This window comes from Jaculus jaculus, chromosome 19 (genome assembly GCF_020740685.1).
Source record: "Jaculus jaculus isolate mJacJac1 chromosome 19, mJacJac1.mat.Y.cur, whole genome shotgun sequence".
Taxonomy (NCBI): Eukaryota; Metazoa; Chordata; class Mammalia; order Rodentia; family Dipodidae; genus Jaculus; species Jaculus jaculus.
This window is the reverse complement of record NC_059120.1, coordinates 60,963,540-60,969,716: the sequence shown is the minus strand read 5'-3', so window position 1 is coordinate 60,969,716 and position 6,177 is coordinate 60,963,540.

Genomic DNA, 6,177 nt, shown 5'->3' with positions numbered 1-6,177 from the left:
GGCGTCGCCGTCGTGGGCCGGGATGGGTCACCAAGCGTCCGCCGCCGGGGCGGAGAACCTAACCGGAGGCCCGGACTCCGCAGGCCGCGCCGGGCGGGCCGAGCGGCTCCTCACACAAGCGGCCGACTTCCTTCTCCTTCTGAGGAAGCGAATGCGTCGTTACCGGGGCACGCGCCGGCGCCCGGTCAGGGCCGCGTCCCTCCGCGGACTGCGCCCCTGGGAGGCTGCGGCCGTGACCATGGAGACGGGACGCCGGGGAGGGGCGGGGCCGTGGTCATGGCGACGGGAGCGGGCGGAGGGCGGGGCCGTGGTCATGGCGACGGGAGCGGGCGGAGGGGCGGGGCCGTGGTCATGGCGACGGGAGCGGGCGGAGGGCGGGGCCGTGGTCATGGCGACGGGAGCGGGCGGAGGGGCGGGGCGGGGCGGGGCGGGGCGGCGGCGCGGAGATCGCGGGGGCAGCGCGCGGAGATCGCGGGGGCAGCGCGCGGTTCTGGCTCGGCGTGGGCTAAGATGGAGGGTCTCTCTCCCAGCATGGAGGGCCCACGAGCTGTTTGCGTTGACTTGCTAGCGTGGGTTTAAAAGAGGAAAATGAGTCTGCGGAAAATGGGAAAGCGGGGGAGAGAGGAGAGACTGGTGCAGCTTTGACCAAAGTGTGCGGTTTGTAAAAGGTAGTACGGCTTTATGTCATGCTCTGTCGCTCAAAGGAAGTCTGTCACAGGGTTTTCCAAGATGCCCACAGAAAACACGCGAGAAGCATGCGAGGTGAGGTGACACAGGCCCGGAGTCGGCCCTTGGATGTTGTACATAGGAAGGTCGATAATTTGGAGACACCTTGGGCTGCAGTGTGAGACCTCTCTATCTCGAACTGGGGTAACGATGTGGTTTTTGTCCCTTAATAATCACGTTCTTTAGGTTCACCCTCAGAACGTGGGACTGTGCAACAGGGAGTGCAGCAGACATTAGAAGCAGAGCATTAAACAGCAAAGGCCTGTTTATCTTCGTTTTTTCTGGTCTCCCTTCTTCTCCCCTCCCGAAATCTCACTGTGTTGCTCAGGCTGGCATCCAGTTTGCCACTGTGCTGCACCATGTCCAGTTGGAATTTGATTTTTAAGCAATAATTTTATCAAATTATAAATATATAAAATGTATTTTGCTTAAAGGTGATAGTAAGTCTATACAAAAACTCAAGAATGCACAAATTAGTTGGTCGTGGTGGCGCACGCCTTTAGTTAGTCCCAGCACTCGGGAGGCAGAGGTAGCAGGATCGCCATGAGTTCAAGGCCACCCTGAGACGACAGAGTTAATTCCAGGTCAGCCTGGACCAGAGTGAGACCCTACCTCGAAAAAAAAAAAAAAAAAAAAAAAAGAATGCACAAATTATAGTGCAGTGCCAAAGACTTTTATTTTCTCCTTCCAGAGTTTTCCTGGAACGCAGTTGAAGTTTGTGTTATAATACATCTTCAGATGACCCAAAGTCTAGCTAAGTGGTAGAGTGCTTGCTTAGCAGATGTAGGAATTCTGGGTTCGATCCCCAGGACTGCATGCATATAAGCAAGCAAACAAAACCTCTCAAAGTAGCAAGACTTATGTAGCACATTTATGCTTGTTGTTGAAGGAAGGTTGGCAAAATGAAATATTTGTCAGGTAGTAAAATGTTTACAATATCCTTGTGTTTGTCTTGCACTTATAAACTCCAAATGCAAAATTTACATACAGTGCGTATATTACCTTAGTAATATTCAAATGCAGCTAAGTGTGGTGGCACATGCCCTTAATCCCAGCACTTGGAAGGCAGAGGTAGGAGGATCACTGAGTTCAAGGCCTCCCTGAGACTACATAGTGAATGCCACATCAGCCTGGGTTAGAGTGAAACCCTATCTTGAAAAGCCAAAGTAATCATCATCATCATCATCATCAAATTCACCAAGTATATAAAAATCATGTCAGGGCTGGGAAGATGGCTTAGCAGTTAAAGGTGTTTGCTTGCAAAGCTTGCTAGCCTGGAGTTCAATTCTCAAGCCACCCACATAAGCCAGATGCAAAAAGTGATGGAAGCTTCTACTGTTTATATGCAGTGGCAAGGCACATGTGTGCACGTGCAAACACACATACAGACAGGCAAATAATTTTTTTCAAAAGTCTTTTTAAAAGTTTATGTTGGGTTGGGGAGATTGCTCAGTGGTTAAAGGCACTTGCTTGAAAAGCCTGCTGACCCTGGGGTTTAATTCCGCAATAGCCATATAAAGCCACATGCTGTACCAAAAGGGCCTGGCATATTGTGACTTTTATATATTTTCTATGATGGTAAGAACAATGCCATGCTAAGCATAATTTTAAATTCCTACAAACCCTACCACAAATATTTCCTTGCCATTTATGATAACCACTAGTTCTGTTCTTGATACCAATTTTCTTTTCTTTTTTTTTTTCTTTTTGGTTTTTCGAGGTAGGGTCTCACTCTAGCCCAGGCTGACCTGGAATTCACTATGGAGTCTCAGGGTGGCCTCGAACTCACGGCGATCCTCCTACCTCCGCCTCCTGAGTGCTGGGATTAAAGGCATGCGCCACCACGCCCGGCTTTGATACCAATTTTCTTCTTCTTCACTAGCTCTGGGTTGATAGCAATAATATCACACACATATATGCACACACACACACACACACACACACATATATATAATTTATTTATTTGTTTGTTTGTTTATTCATCTATTTGAGAGAGAGTGAGAATGAATGAGCATGCCAGGGTCTCTAGGCACTGCAAACAAACTCCAGATGCATGTGCCATTTTGTGCATCTGGTTTTACATGGTACTAGGGAATCAAACTCGGGCCCTTGGGCTTTGCAGGCAAGTGCCTTAGCCAAGCCACTGAGAGATCTCTCCAGCCTGCAATAGGATTTTCTTTTGAAAGGGGAAAGAAAAGGTCTTTCAACCCCCCTTTCAGCAAGGAGTGGTTTGGGACTTTGTCCAGGCCAGTGGCACATTAGAAGTGAAGATGTGTCAGGAAAAGCTCTGTCACTTTATGTCCAGTTCTTTTCCTGTCTAGCTACCTCCAGACTTCCCAAGTATCTGAAAATAAACCCTATCTTACTAAGCCATTGTCAATGTGGTTTTCTTCTATACTCAGACAAACTCAGTCTATAAATGCTACAATAGGTATGACATTAGAAATTCATTTAGCCTTTGGGGCTATGTTGGATTATTTTAATTCTTCATGTCTTCTTGCTTCTACATCCTTTTCATGGACTAAGATACATACATTTTTGCCCATTTACTTTAACTTAGCTGTATGACTTACTTAGCCAGTTGGTTCCATTAGCCAATGGTAGAAGCAAAGCCTTGCAGCTACATATCTGCTTCTTTGTTTGAGGCTGTTGCTGCCATTGGAAGTCCATTCCCTGTGGCTCCTTGGGCCTGAGAGGGTTCATGGGCTACAGATGTGATAAGAACTGCTTGAACTGATCTTTTGCTGGGGTTTGTTTTCATTTTTTTTTTCCTTGCCAGTGGTGGAGATCAAACCAAAGACTTCACAGATGTTAAATGAGTGCTGTACTCTTGAGCCTCAGAACCTACCACCAGCCCCAGACTGATCTTTCAGTCAGATGGAGATGCTTGGCTGGGCCCAGCCAGGACCAGCCAAACTTGATCCATTAAAAATATGTGATAGGGCTAGAGGATGGCTTAGTGGTTAAGGTGTTTGTCTGAAAAGCCAAAAGACCCAGGTTCGATTCACTAGGATCCACGTTAACCAGATTCACAAGAGGGCGCATGCCTCTGGAGTTCATTTGCAGTGGCTGGAGGCCCTGGCATGTGCCCATTCTCTCTATTCTCTATTTTTCTCCCTCTTTCTCTGTCAAATAAATAAAAATAAAATATTAAAAAATATATATGTGATAGCCTCTCTATCTGACTCTTTCTCAAATAAATAAAAATATAATATATTTTTAAAAAAGAAAACGGGGTTGGTAAAATGGCTTAGCAGTTAGTCATTGCATGTGAAGCCTAAAGACCCAGGTTCTATTCCCCAGTACCCACGTAAGCCAGATACACAAAATGGCACATGCATCTGGAGTTTGTTTTCAGTGGTTAAAGGCCCTGGCATGTGCTCTCTCTCTCTCCCTCAAATAAATAAAGATAAAATATTTCTTAAAAATATAACAAAAGAAAAATATATGATAGCCAGTATTGTTTAAACCACTGAGTTCTGGGGTGGGTTAGCCTACAGTATTATTGTGGTAATGGTTCTGTAATCCTTCCCATCATCCAGATTCCTCATGGGCATGGTAGCACATACCTGTCTGTAATCCCAGCATTCAGCAGACCATGGGTTGGAGGCCAGCCTGGGCTACATGGTGAGACACTATTTCAAACAAACAAAACAAAACAACTATCTCTACTATTGTTGTGGAAACAAAAATGAGATCAACTTCATGAAGCACTTACTATAATATCTGATGTAAATAAAAGAATTTCGGGACTATTATTGCCATTGGTATGAATTATTGGACTCTTAGTGTATTTATTTATTTATTTAGTTAGTTAGTTATGTGTATGAGGGGCACACTGTGCAACGTATGTGCCACTTTGCATCCAGCTTTACATGGGTGCTGGGGGATTAAATTGCTGAGCCATCTCTCCAGACCCTCCAGTCTTCATAGAACTAATTCATTGTTTTTTAAAAAAAAATTCTTTTTATTTATTTGAGAGAGAGAATCAGAGACAGAGAAAGAGAGAGAATGGGTATGCCAGGGCCTCCAGCCACTGCAAACAAACTCCAGATGTATGTGCCACCTTGTGCATCTGGCTTATGTGGGTCCTGGAGAATCAAACCTAGATCCTTTGGCTTTGCAGGCAAGTGCTTTAACCGCTAAACCATCTCCCCAGCCCTAACTAATTGTTTTAACATGGTGGCAATAACTTTTAAAAAGAAAGATAGGGGGACTAGAATACATCCTGAGATGTGCTGAAGGAAATGAGGGCAGTAAGATTCTCCATTTTGTTAGAAGAGAATCTGGACTATATGTTTGTTTAAAACACCAGATTAGAAATCTATACACAGTAGTGGGCTTCAGTGAAAATAATAAGTCTGGCCAACTGTAAGTGCTGTTTTATTATATTTTTTTCTATTTATAAATTTTTAAATTTTTTTTAAATTGTGTGTTTTTATTTATTTATTTGAGAAAGAGAGAGAGAGTGGGAGAGAGAAAGAGACTAGATGCTCCAGGGCTTCCAGACACTGCAAATGAATTCCAGATGCATGTGCCTTCTTGTGCATCTAACTTTACATGGGTTCTGGGGAATCGAACCTGGGTCCTTTGGCTTTGCAGGCAGGCGCTTTAACCGCTAAACCATCTCTCCAGCCCTAAAATTTATTTTTATTAGTTATGGACATACTCAGTATGTAAAGAACACATATTGGTACCATCCTTTCCCTCATCCCTGCCCCTTTTCCAAAAGGGCCCTCCTCATTGGGAATGCAAGTCATCCCCATGGGGATTGTGGGTCCTGCATTGTGGCGGCAGCAGTCAGTTATAGGAAAAAGGCAATCTCTCTATGTATAATGTCCCAACTTGGGGCTCTAAAAATCTCTCCACCCCCTCTTCCACAAAATCCCCTGAGCCATGTTGGGTTGGTATTAAGTCTACTTCAATGATGAGCTTATAAGGGGCCTCTGGATCTATGGTTTGGCAGGTGTTGAGTGTCCTCAGTGTCTATCTCCTTCATCCTGGTGCTGATATCAGGTTCACCAGGAAAGTAGCACTCTTGTTCATTTCCCCTATTCCTCTGCGGTTTCAGCTAGGGCTGGAGTGAAGTGCAATGGGTCGTTTATCTCCTCAGGTCCAGCTCCCATCTGAAGAAGAGAAGAAGATTCTCTGACAGAGTGAAGTCAGCACAGGTTAAATGGGATAAGCAGTAGTAATTTAGAGAGAATTTAATGGATATAGACACTCTTATTTTAGATAGGGATTCACTCTAGTCCAGGCTGACTTGGTTCACTATGTAATCTCAGGAGGACCTTGAACTCATTGCGATCCTCCTACCTCTTCCTCTCGAGTGCTGGGATTAAAGGTGCGTACCACCACGCCCCACTTTAAACGCATCACTTTTTATGCTCACTGAAGTTTTAAAAAATATTTTTATTTGTGAGACAGAAACAGACCGAGAGAGTATGGACA